We start from the raw sequence: 12921 nt of genomic DNA on the forward strand, positions 1-12921 counted from the left end.
AAGATAAGCATTAAATCGGGAGTGAGGCAGGGATGTCCTCTGTCACCAATATTATTTATATGTGCACTGGAGCCTCTGTTACAGTTATTAAGGAGGGATAAAGTAGTTAGAGGCCTAGATATACCAGGGAGGGGTGGGGTTAGTTTGAAAGTTATAGCTTACATGGACGATGTTAGTGTATTATGTAAGAACAAAGCATCGTTTGATAGAGTTAAGTTATTAATTGCTTTATTTTGTGGAGCGTCGGCTTTCAAAGTGAATTGGGGGAAAAGCAAATATAAGGTGTTTGGGAGAGAATTGGAGTTTCAGGATAGAGAGGTGGAAGGTGTACAGAGGGGTATTAAGATTTTGGGGGTAAAATTTGAACAAAATCTTAGAGGAGAGGAGTCTTGGCAAGAGGTGGGAGAGAAAGTAGCGAAGAGGTTGGAATTTTGGCGTTTGCGGGATTTATCCTTCACAGGGAAGATTTTGGTAATTAAGGCGATTATTGTTCCTATGATTTTGTATGTGGCTTTGGTGTTTCCACCTAGTTATTTAATGCTTAGGAAGATTAATAGGGTATTGTTTTTGTTTTTTTGGGGATCAAAAATGGAGAAAATGAGGAGGGAGGTGGTGATGAGGAGTGGGAAGAAGGGAGGTTTTGGCTTCCCGAATATAGAGGTTTTTTGTTACTTAAATATAGTTTCAAACATCTTAGATATTTTGAAGAAAGATAGTTTTACAGCAGGAATGGTGAAGTTTTCAGCAGGATGGTTGTTTTTTCGTTTGAAATGGATAGAGAAGAATCTAAGAGCGCCAGTTTCTTTTAAGGTGCCGCAGTTTTATTTAATGGTAGAGAAATTTTTGAAAAAGTTCCAACTCGAACATCTAGAGCGTGAAGCCTTTAAAAATAAGAAAGAGTTACAGAGGGATATTGTAGATAGAGAACCTATGTGTTCTATAGAAGGAGTGCGTTCTCAGCAGGCGGAAAAAGTATGGGAGTCTATTGGAGGTAAAGGAATAACTAATAGACAAAAAGATATAATGTGGCTGAGTACGCATGGATGTCTTCCCGTCAGGGAGTTTCAAAAAAAGAGGGGTTTAGGGAGAACAGACGATTGTCCTAGGGAGGGGTGTGGAGGGAAGGAAAGTATATTACATTTATTTTGGAATTGTGATTATGCTAGGAATTTATGGAAGGGTTTGGGGGTTTTGGTTAAAGAGCTTACTGGGGTAAAATTTTTGACTTTTCAAGTAGTTATGTTTGGTTTGGGGGTAATTGGAAAAGAAAAGACAAGGGTTCTATGGGTTATTTTGGGTTGTGTTAAAGAAGTATTGTGGGACTGTAGGAATGTATTATTATTTAAGAAAGATAAAATAGAGGTGGAGGAGGCTGTTAGGATGGTACTGGGTAAACTGTATTTATGTTATTTATGGGAGAAAAAGTATGGGAAAAAGGGAGTGGATGCCGAAGGAATATGGAAAGTTAAGAAATGGAAAGATTTTGTGTCGTTATGAGTTTGTTATGTATTAATTTATATATGGTTTAAAAGAATGATATCACGATGAGGATTAAGTCAGAGAGCTTGGAGATGGAAAGTACCCTAAGGGGATGGCTATTCTTGACTGATTTCTGAGTGATAAAGAAAAAAAAAAAAAAAAAAAATCTGTTCTTATCAGTTTAATATCTGATACGCCCCCTATCTGGGGGCCATATATTAAATGGATTTTTAGAACAGGGAGATGGAAGAAGAGCTTGCTCTGTCCACTCCACGCATTGACCTGGTATTGCAGTACTTCCAGGACCGGTGCACCTTCCTAATCTGTTATCCAAAAATAGACTATTTCCATTCCTGGCACTTGATTTGGAGTATCAATTGTTTGTGCACCTTTGTACTAACTTTGTATTTAGAAATGCATGCATTTGCTGCTGCAAGGTTTAACCCTTGTGCATAAATACTTTGAAATTGTTAGGTTAACCCTTGGTGCTCCAGGGAAAAACAAAACCAACAAACTGATGCAGGGGAATGTGGAGTGTTTTAATGAAACAGAACAAAAAGAGGAACACGGGAACAGATGCAAAAAACTGGAACAAACTTAGTGCTAATGAAAAATACAAAGTGGCTGGGGAGCAGAACAAAAACAGAGGTACCGGGTGCAGATGCAGGTGATCCGACAGTTTGGCTGAGGCTTAGGCTGAGGCACAAGGCACAGGACACGAGGCACAGGATACAAGGGAACGGCTGTAGGAGGCTGAGGCACAACACACGAGGCACAGGATACGAGGGAACGGCTGTAGGAGGCTGAGGCACAACACACGAGGCACAGGATACGAGGGACAGGACAAGAGGCACGGCTGTAGGCTCCTTCCCATACAAGGCAAAAATGGAGAATGACCAGCCCTGAGTGCTGGTCTCAGATGGAATATATAGGCCAATAACAGGTGTCTCACATGAGCAATTGTCACTAACACCAGGCACCTGATCCCTCAGAGTAAAGAGAGACAAGTCCAACAGGTGCCTGGTGCCCCCTAGTGGTAGTACACATGAAAAGGCAAACAAACATAACATAATGCCCCCCTGAAGAAGGCGGATTCCAGACGCCTTAAGAGTCATCTTCTACTGTTCTTCTTCTTCTTGTTCTTCTTAGAACCAGACGATGTAGCCTTACAGAGCCCAGCGGCCTGGAGGGAGTCCTTAATAATAGCCCAAACCTCTGGTGGACCAAACCTCCTGGTAACCGCTTCAGTGAAGGCAGCCAAATCATGCAATGCTGGATCTTTAGACTCCAAAGAATTCGCCCATGTCAGTGCCTCCCCTCTAAACCTCATCAACATATTGCCAATTAATTCCTCCATATTTGTACCTTCCCAAGGCTGGCAGAAGAAGGCATTAAGTGTGGAAATATTCCCATCAAAAAAGATGGTTCCAGGAATACACCCCGTGTCATCAAAGACTATGCCTGGGTTTGTGGTACTGGTGCCCCCTTCTCGGACCCCTGGCACGTCAGGCGGAACCTCTCGGACCTCTGGCACGTCAGGCAGAACCTCTCGGACCTCTGGCACGTCAGGCAGAACCTCTCGGACCTCTGGCACGTCAGGCAGAACCTCTCGGACCTCTGGCACGTCGGGCAGAACCTCTCGGACCTCTGGCACGTCGGGCGGAACCTCTCGGACCTCTGGCACGTCGGGCGGAACCTCTCGGGCCTCTGGCACGTCGGGCGGAATCTCTCGGGCCTCTGGCACGTCGGGCGGAACCTCTCGGACCCCTGGCACGTCGGGCGGACCCTCACGGACCTCTGGCACGTCGGGCGGACCCTCACGGACCTCTGGCACGTCGGGCGGACCCTCACGGACCTCTGGCACATCGGATGGACCCTCACGGACCTCTGGCACATCGGGTGGACCCTCACGGACCTCTGGCACATCGGGTGGACCCTCACGGACCTCTGGCACATCGGGTGGAAATGCTCTGAAAGAAAAAACATCGCAACTGACGGCCGACACGGCGGCCCTCAATTTATGCCCAATGGAATCAGCAGGAGCGGACTCAAGACAGGGGGGCACAGGAGTCACAGAAGCGTCCTCAGGCCCGGAGGCCAGGGCAGAAGCGTCCTCAGGCCCGGAGGCCAGGGCAGAAGCGTCCTCAGGCCCGGAGGCCAGGGCAGAAGCGTCCTCAGGCCCGGAGGCCAGGGCAGAAGCGTCCTCAGGCCCGGAGGCCAGGGCAGAAGCGTCCTCAGGCCCGGAGGCCAGGGCAGAAGCGTCCTCAGGCCCGGAGGCCAGGGCAGAAGCGTCCTCAGGCCCGGAGGCCAGGGCAGAAGCGTCCTCAGGCCCGGAGGCCAGGGCAGAAGCGTCCTCAGGCCCGGAGGCCAGGGCAGAAGCGTCCTCAGGCCCGGAGGCCAGGGCAGAAGCGTCCTCAGGCCCGGAGGCCAGGGCAGAAGCGTCCTCAGGCCCGGAGGCCAGGGCAGAAGCGTCCTCAGGCCCGGAGGCAAGGGCAATAGCGTCCTCAGGCCCGGAGGCAAGGGCAGAAGCGTCCTCAGGCCCGGAGGCCAGGGCAGAAGCGTCCTCAGGCCCGGAGGCCAGGGCAGAAGCGTCCTCAGGCCCGGAGGCCAGGGCAGAAGCGTCCTCAGGCCCGGAGGCCAGGGCAATAGCGTCCTCTGACCCGGAGGCCAGGGCAATAGCGTCCTCTGACCCGGAGGCCAGGGCAATAGCGTCCTCTGACCCGGAGGCCAGGGCAATAGCGTCCTCTGACCCGGAGGCCAGGGCAATAGCGTCCTCTGACCCGGAGGCCAGGGCAATAGCGTCCTCTGACCCGGAGGCCAGGGCAATAGCGTCCTCTGACCCGGAGGCCAGGGCAATAACGTCCTCTGACCCGGAGGCCAGGGCAATAGCAACCCCCTCCTGGGGCTGGATAGGACCCCCTCCTGGGGCTAGACAGACGGAACCCCCTCCTGGGGCTAGACAGACGGAACCCCCTCCTGGGGCTAGACAGACGGAACCCCCTCCTGGGGCTAGACAGACGGAACCCCCTCCTGGGGCTAGAACATCGGGCTCCTTGGCGGGGACCGGATCATCGGGCTCCTTGGCGGGGACCGGATCATCGGGCTCCTTGGCGGGGACCGGATCATCGGGCTCCTTGGCGGGGACCGGATCATCGGGCTCCTTGGCGGGGACCGGATCATCGGGCTCCTTGGCGGGGACCGGATCATCGGGCTCCTTGGCGGGGACCGGATCATCGGGCTCCTTGGCGGGGACCGGATCATCGGGCTCCTTGGCGGAGACCGGGACATCGGGCTCCTTGGCGGAGACCGGGACATCGGACCCTCTGGCGGAGACCGGGACATCGGACCCTCTGGCGGAGACCGGGACATCGGACCCTCTGGCGGAGACCGGGACATCGGACCCTCTGGCGGAGACCGGGACATCGGACCCTCTGGCGGAGACCGGGACATCGGACCCTCTGGCGGAGACCGGGACATCGGACCCTCTGGCGGAGACCGGGACATCGGACGTTGGCCTCCCCCCAAGAAATTCCTCAGACTGTAGAGACTCTGGCTGGGCAGCTCTGGGTAGAGACTCTGGCTGGGCAGCTCTGGGTAGAGACTCTGGCTGGGCAGCTCTGGGTAGAGACTCTGGCTGGGCAGCTCTGGGTAGAGACTCTGGCTGGGCAGCTCTGGGTAGAGACTCTGGCTGGGCAGCTCTGGGTAGAGACTCTGGCTGGGCAGCTCTGGGTAGAGACTCTGGCTGGGCAGCTCTGGGTAGAGACTCTGGCTGGGCAGCTCTGTCCGCCATTTTGGGCCTGCGATGAGGACAGGAGAGCAAAAAGTGTTCAGGGCTGGCACAATACAGGCACAAAAGGTTATTCCTGCGAAAGGCACGCTCTGTTACAGATAGCGGAGCACGAGGACCACTTGAACCTCTGAAATTCACAGTTACTGTTTGGAGTGTATCTGGAACCACAGCAACCGATGGAAAAATGGTGTTCTCAGGGTTGGAGACACTAGAAGGCCCCTCTTGCGGCACAGAAGTTTGCTTTTCTGCCAATTGTCCAGGAATATCAGGAGTAAAATTAACTTGAAGCAATGCAGATATTTTTTTTAGGAAATCAGACAAAAAGGTGCCAAGTTGAAGTAATTGCACACGTAGTAAAATGATATCTGCATGCATAGGGTTAAGTGCAGCTTTTCCACAGGGATCATTAGCTAACTTGAAAGCACCAGGGAGCTCTGCAATCAAGGATTTAATTAGAGAATCCAAACAAAACTTTTGTTCAGCATTCTCCTGTCTGTTTTGGCTGGTCATTATGTTAGGTTAACCCTTGGTGCTCCAGGGAAAAACAAAACCAACAAACTGATGCAGGGGAATGTGGAGTGTTTTAATGAAACAGAACAAAAAGAGGAACACGGGAACAGATGCAAAAAACTGGAACAAACTTAGTGCTAATGAAAAATACAAAGTGGCTGGGGAGCAGAACAAAAACAGAGGTACCGGGTGCAGATGCAGGTGATCCGACAGTTTGGCTGAGGCTTAGGCTGAGGCACAAGGCACAGGACACGAGGCACAGGATACAAGGGAACGGCTGTAGGAGGCTGAGGCACAACACACGAGGCACAGGATACGAGGGAACGGCTGTAGGAGGCTGAGGCACAACACACGAGGCACAGGATACGAGGGACAGGACAAGAGGCACGGCTGTAGGCTCCTTCCCATACAAGGCAAAAATGGAGAATGACCAGCCCTGAGTGCTGGTCTCAGATGGAATATATAGGCCAATAACAGGTGTCTCACATGAGCAATTGTCACTAACACCAGGCACCTGATCCCTCAGAGTAAAGAGAGACAAGTCCAACAGGTGCCTGGTGCCCCCTAGTGGTAGTACACATGAAAAGGCAAACAAACATAACAGAAATCCTGCCTCCAGTGTATCATTTTGTGACTATTTCTTGACTCCTTGAATTGTACTTTCTGGAATCGAGGCAGTTAAATATTTTTACGTGACACTACACTTGATATCAGCATATGCGGCCTAGCCAAAAGACCGGAAGCCTGCCTAAATTAAAGGACTTATCAATCGCTGCGACCTCCCAATAAATATGCAAAGACTATGTGACTTACCTACGATCTTACCACGGAAACATCAACTGGATCACAGCAATGGCATTTTTGGACCCCCCCTCCCTCTCCATTTGAAATGGCTTGTTTTTTGTTTGTTTGTTTTTTTCCTTTTTTTTTTCTTGATCTCTTATATTTTTTTTCTTTTCTTTTTGCGCTCTCTTTTCTCTCTCTTTTGTTTTGGGATTTTTTTTTCCTCTTTTCTTTCTTTTGTTTTGGGAATTTTTTTTCCTCTTCCATTTTTTTCCGAGCCCAACAATTGATGATCATTGAGAGGGGGATTTAGAAAAAGTATCACTTACCTTCTTCGGACCATCATTTGGGTGGTAACTGCCAATAAAAGAAATCATTGGCCCACCCAGCTCACCTACACATGACTGTCCTGTCTGCCTGTCTGTTCCAAGTGACTGTCTGGCTGTCAGGTTCCGCCGGATTCCGAGTGAGCAGCTTGTGATGTCATAGAGGGCAGATTGTGATGTCACACAAAGGGTCCTGCCTCATGAATGCCTGTCCATCTGACTGTCTACTACTGCTGCTGAATGGGCTCAAAACAGGAAAGCCGTCATTGCAACTGATGTTGCAAGATTCCTCCTTCTCCTCTGCAGCAGCTAGCTGATTGATTTAGTCAGCAGCAGTTCGTCAGGGACACAGGCATGCAGCAGCAAAGAGCGAGGAGACAGCTGGCTGCTGCTGCTTGCCTGTTGGTCGTCTGCCTAGTGGGTGTGTGTCTGTAGTTGACGCGACGTCAACAGACGGGGCGGAGCACATGCAAGTTCGGCCTCCTACCCAGCTGAGGCTCCCTGCCCGCCCGCCGACGACCTAATCACAAAATCAGTTGGATGGCTACTCGTCCTCCGGTCCCTGTCCAGCACTTCAAGTCCTATTCACACCTGCCGTACAGCCAGGTATCTTTCAGACTGCAACGACAAAGAAGTGATGTGTGTGTGTTAGATGTGTCCGTGGTGCTGATCTCTTCTCCACCAGTGTTGGTGGCCGAATTCCGGTTCGCGCGCTTTGCTGGGACCCCATTCGGGTTATCGCTTCTCGGCCTTTTGGCTAAGATCAAGTGTAGTATCTGTTCTTATCAGTTTAATATCTGATACGCCCCCTATCTGGGGGCCATATATTAAATGGATTTTTAGAACAGGGAGATGGAAGAAGAGCTTGCTCTGTCCACTCCACGCATTGACCTGGTATTGCAGTACTTCCAGGACCGGTGCACCTTCCTAATCTGTTATCCAAAAATAGACTATTTCCATTCCTGGCACTTGATTTGGAGTATCAATTGTTTGTGCACCTTTGTACTAACTTTGTATTTAGAAATGCATGCATTTGCTGCTTCAAGGTTTAACCCTTGTGCATAAATACTTTGAAATCCTGCCTCCAGTGTATCATTTTGTGACTATTTCTTGACTCCTTGAATTGTACTTTCTGGAATCGAGGCAGTTAAATATTTTTACGTGACACTACACTTGATATCAGCATATGCGGCCTAGCCAAAAGACTGGAAGCCTGCCTAAATTAAAGGACTTATCAATCGCTGCGACCTCCCAATAAATATGCAAAGACTATGTGACTTACCTACGATCTTACCACGGAAACATCAACTGGATCACAGCAATGGCATTTTTGGACCCCCCCTCCCTCTCCATTTGAAATGGCTTGTTTTTTGTTTGTTTGTTTTTTTCCTTTTTTTTTTCTTGATCTCTTATATTTTTTTTCTTTTCTTTTTGCGCTCTCTTTTCTCTCTCTTTTGTTTTGGGATTTTTTTTTCCTCTTTTCTCTCTTTTGTTTTGGGAATTTTTTTTCCTCTTCCATTTTTTTCCGAGCCCAACAATTGATGATCATTGAGAGGGGGATTTAGAAAAAGTATCACTTACCTTCTTCGGACCATCATTTGGGTGGTAACTGCCAATAAAAGAAAACATTGGCCCACCCAGCTCACCTACACATGACTGTCCTGTCTGCCTGTCTGTTCCAAGTGACTGTCTGGCTGTCAGGTTCCGCCGGATTCCGAGTGAGCAGCTTGTGATGTCATAGAGGGCAGATTGTGATGTCACACAAAGGGTCCTGCCTCATGAATGCCTGTCCATCTGACTGTCTACTACTGCTGCTGAATGGGCTCAAAACAGGAAAGCCGTCATTGCAACTGATGTTGCAAGATTCCTCCTTCTCCTCTGCAGCAGCTAGCTGATTGATTTAGTCAGCAGCAGTTCGTCAGGGACACAGGCATGCAGCAGCAAAGAGCGAGGAGACAGCTGGCTGCTGCTGCTTGCCTGTTGGTCGTCTGCCTAGTGGGTGTGTGTCTGTAGTTGACGCGACGTCAACAGACGGGGCGGAGCACATGCAAGTTCGGCCTCCTACCCAGCTGAGGCTCCCTGCCCGCCCGCCGACGACCTAATCACAAAATCAGTTGGATGGCTACTCGTCCTCCGGTCCCTGTCCAGCACTTCAAGTCCTATTCACACCTGCCGTACAGCCAGGTATCTTTCAGACTGCAACGACAAAGAAGTGATGTGTGTGTGTTAGATGTGTCCGTGGTGCTGATCTCTTCTCCACCAGTGTTGGTGGCCGAATTCCGGTTCGCGCGCTTTGCTGGGACCCCATTCGGGTTATCGCTTCTCGGCCTTTTGGCTAAGATCAAGTGTAGTATCTGTTCTTATCAGTGGGTATGGACTGGCCTCTGGCAGAGAATAGAGAAAGGTGGGACTGAGTAGCTGCTCTGATGGGCGGAGGGTGTGGGACCCCTCTGTTTTTTCCCGGGAGCAGTGAAAAGTCTCACTGAGTATCTTCACCTCTGCCTTTGGTAGGAGGTGTTGTTTCCGTAAATCCACTGGTAAGAGGGGGGGAGAAACACTGGGCCTAGTAGTTTGACTCTCTTGACGGGGTTTGTAGCCCCCGAAGGATGAGACAGCGAAAGGCTCAGTCGAGTATCCATTCCCAGGGAGCGGAGAAAGGTTGGGACTGAGTAGATGGCTCCTGTTCCAGAGGATCGCAAGCCTCTGAGGGGGAGACCGCGAAAGGCCCAGCTTAGTACCTTAACCCTGGGAGCGGAGAAACACTGGGACTGAGTAGATTGCTCTTCCGGAGGGGGTGCAGCCCCTAAGGGAGTCTTTCGAAAGGCCCAGTGGAGTACCCATTCCCATGCCAGGGGCTGGAAAGTGCCTGCTGTTGAGACGGAGAAACACTTGGTCGGACGCTGACTGGCTGGCTGCTTGGAGTCCGAGGCTGCACTGTGCCCCCGGGGAAACTCGGGGGTGCCGAACATGCACGGGTGATCCCAAAATCACCATGCACTAGTATGGCACTAGCACTGCGCACTTCCCCTCTAGGTTAGCGCTTCACGTCCTTACCTCGTCCTTTTGGATGGGGTAGGACAATTTTTCACACCCCCACCCCGGCCTTCTGGCTGGGGTCCTCTTTATTATTTATTTCTCTTCCTCTTCACGTTCGTGCACTTTTCACGTTTTCTGTTTTTTGTAGTGTGTCACGTTTTTTTTGGGTTGTGTGGTCGTCCCTTACGGGCCTTCCATTTCCCCAATGTGCCGAAGCTCTCGCCTTTTGGGGAGAGCTTCGGTCCCCCCGAGGACGACCCCGAGCCGCAAGGCAGAGGGAAGTCCACTGCGGGTCTCTCCAAAGCATGGGCTGCGGAGGACCCACCGTCCTAACCCTTTCGGGGGTTGAGGAATGAGGGTCTCTCTAAGCTTCGGCGAAGAGGACCCACCGTTCCCTATTTTCCCCTTGTCGGCCTTATGGCTGAGAGGGGTTAGGGGAAAAACGGGGCCCGTCTCCTTCGGGAGATAAGCCCACTCGATCGCACGGCCGCTTTTGCACGTGTTTAGGCACAGCACTGGTGGTAGGGAGCACACCTCGGGCTCCTGAGTTTCTTCAAACTCATCTGTTCTTATCAGTTGGGTATGGACTGGCCTCTGGCAGAGAATAGAGAAAGGTGAGACTGAGTAGCTGCTCTGATGGGCGGAGGGTGTGGGACCCCTCTGTTTTTTCCCGGGAGTAGTGAAAAGTCTCACTAAGTATCTTCACCTCTGCCAGTGGTAGGAGGCTCCGTAAACCCACTGGTAGGAGGGAGGAGAAACACTGGGCTTAGTAGTTTGACTCTCTTGACGGGGTTCGTAGCCCCCGAAGGATGAGACAGCGAAAGGCTCAGTCTAGTATCCATTCCCAGGGAGCGGAGAAAGGCTGGGACTGAGTAGATGGCTCCTGTTCCAGAGGTTCGTAGCCTCTGATGGGGAGACCGCGAAAAGCTCAGCCGAGTATCTTAACCCTGGGAGCGGAGAAACACTGGGACTGAGTAGATTGCTCTTCCGAGGGGGGTGCAGCCCCTAAGGGAGTCTTTCGAAAAGCCCAGTGGAGTACCCATTCCCATGCCAGGGGCTGGAAAGTACCTGCTGGTGAGACGGAGAAACACTTGGTCGGACGCTGACTGGCTGGCTGCCTGGAGTCCGAGGCTGCACTGTGCCCCCGGGGAAACTCGGGGGTGCCGGACATGCACGGGTGATCCCAAGTCACCTTGCACGAATGGCACTTGCACTGCGCACTTCCCTTTAGGTTAGCGCTTCACGTCCTTACCCTGTCCTTTTGGATGGAGTAGGACAATTTTTCACACCCCCCCCGGCCTTCTGGCTAGGGCCTTATTCTTTTCTTTTTATGATTTGCACGTTTTGCACTCCACGTTTTTCGTTAGTTTGTCACGTTTTTTTCATTTGGGTAGTGCGGCTGTCCCTAACGGGCCTTCCGTTCCCCAAACGTGACTGGGACTCTTCACCTTTTGGGGAGAGTCCCGGTTCCCTCGAGGGCAACCCCGAGCCGCAAGGCGGAGGGAAGCCTAAGCGGGTCCCTCCAAACCTTCGGGTGCGGAGGACCCACCGTCCGAAACCCTTCCGGGGGTGGAGGAAACGCGGGTCCCTCTGAGCTTCGGCGAAGAGGACCCACCGATCCCTTTTTTCCCTTCCTCGGCCTTATGGTTGAGGGGGGTTAGGGGAACCATGGGGCCTTTCTCCTTTGGGAGAGGGTCCAAACGTTCGTACGGCTGCCCCCTTTGCACGCGTTTAGTCACGTCACTGGTGGTGGTGGGAGCACACCTCGGGCTCCCTGAGTTTCTTCAAACTCAAACTCATCTGTTCTTATCAGTTGGGTATGGACTGGCCTCTGGCAGAGAATAGAGAAAGGTGGGACTGAGTAGCTGCTCTGATGGGCGGAGGGTGTGGGACCCCTCTGTTTTTTTCCCGGGAGTAGTGAAAAGTCTCACTAAGTATCTTCACCTCTGCCAGTGGTAGGAGGCTCCGTAAACCCACTGGTAGGAGGGGGGGAGAAACACTGGGCTTAGTAGTTTGACTCTCTTGACGGGGTTCGTAGCCCCCGAAGAATGAGACAGCGAAAGGCTCAGTTTAGTATCCATTCCCAGGGAGCGGAGAAAAGCTGAGACCGAGTAGATTGGTCCAGGTTGGGAAGGATCCAACCTGGGCACAGCGAAAAGCTCAGCCTAGTATCTTAACCCTGGGAGCGGAGAAACACTGGGACTGAGTAGATTGCTCTTCCGAGGGGGGTGCAGCCCCTAAGGGAGTCTTTCGAAAAGCCCAGTGGAGTACCCATTCCCATGCCGGGGGCTGGAAAGTGCCTGCTGGTGAGACGGAGAAACACTTGGTCGGACGCTGACTGGCTGGCTGCCTGGAGTCCGAGGCTGCACTGTGCCCCCGGGGAAACTCGGGGGTGCCGGACATGCACGGGTGATCCCAAGTCACCTTGCACGAATGGCACTTGCACTGCGCACTTCCCTTTAGGTTAGCGCTTCACGTCCTTACCCTGTCCTTTTGGATGGGGTAGGACAATTTTTCACACCCCCCCCGGCCTTCTGGCTAGGGCCTTATTCTTTTCTTTTTATGATTTGCACGTTTTGCACTCCACGTTTTTCGTTAGTTTGTCACGTTTTTTCATTTGGGTAGTGCGGCTGTCCCTAACGGGCCTTCCGTTCCCCAAACGTGACTGGGACTCTTCACCTTTTGGGGAGAGTCCCGGTTCCCTCGAGGGCAACCCCGAGCCGCAAGGCGGAGGGAAGCCTAAGCGGGTTCCTCCAAACCTTCGGGTGCGGAGGACCCACCGTCCGAAACCCTTCCGGGGGTGGAGGAAACGCGGGTCTCTCTAAGCTTAGGCAAAGAGGACCCACCGATCCCTTTTTTCCTTCCTCGGCCTTATGGCTGAGGGAGGTCAGGGGAACCATGGGGCCTTTCTCCTTTGGGAGAGGGCCACAAGTTCTGTACGGCTGCCCCCTGTGCACGCGTTTAGTCACGTCACTGGTGGTGGTGGGAGCACACCTC

General features: G+C 52.0%; 1 non-coding gene and 2 pseudogenes across 1 annotated transcript; all 3 read left to right on the top strand.

Annotated features, from left to right (window-relative positions):
- The first annotated feature begins 1591 nt into the window (after positions 1–1591).
- On the top strand, positions 1592–1798 carry LOC146012673 (U2 spliceosomal RNA; annotated as a pseudogene).
- A 5827-nt stretch (positions 1799–7625) lies between these two features.
- LOC146012211 (U2 spliceosomal RNA) lies at positions 7626–7816 on the top strand. The gene has a single exon (XR_014445383.1). It is a non-coding gene; the product is annotated as a U2 spliceosomal RNA (small nuclear RNA).
- A 1387-nt stretch (positions 7817–9203) lies between these two features.
- On the top strand, positions 9204–9339 carry LOC146012739 (U2 spliceosomal RNA; annotated as a pseudogene).
- Positions 9340–12921: the final 3582 nt, after the last annotated feature.

This window comes from Crinia signifera, chromosome 6 (assembly GCF_055691185.1).
Source record: "Crinia signifera chromosome 6, ASM5569118v1, whole genome shotgun sequence".
In the NCBI taxonomy this organism is placed as follows: Eukaryota; Metazoa; Chordata; class Amphibia; order Anura; family Myobatrachidae; genus Crinia; species Crinia signifera.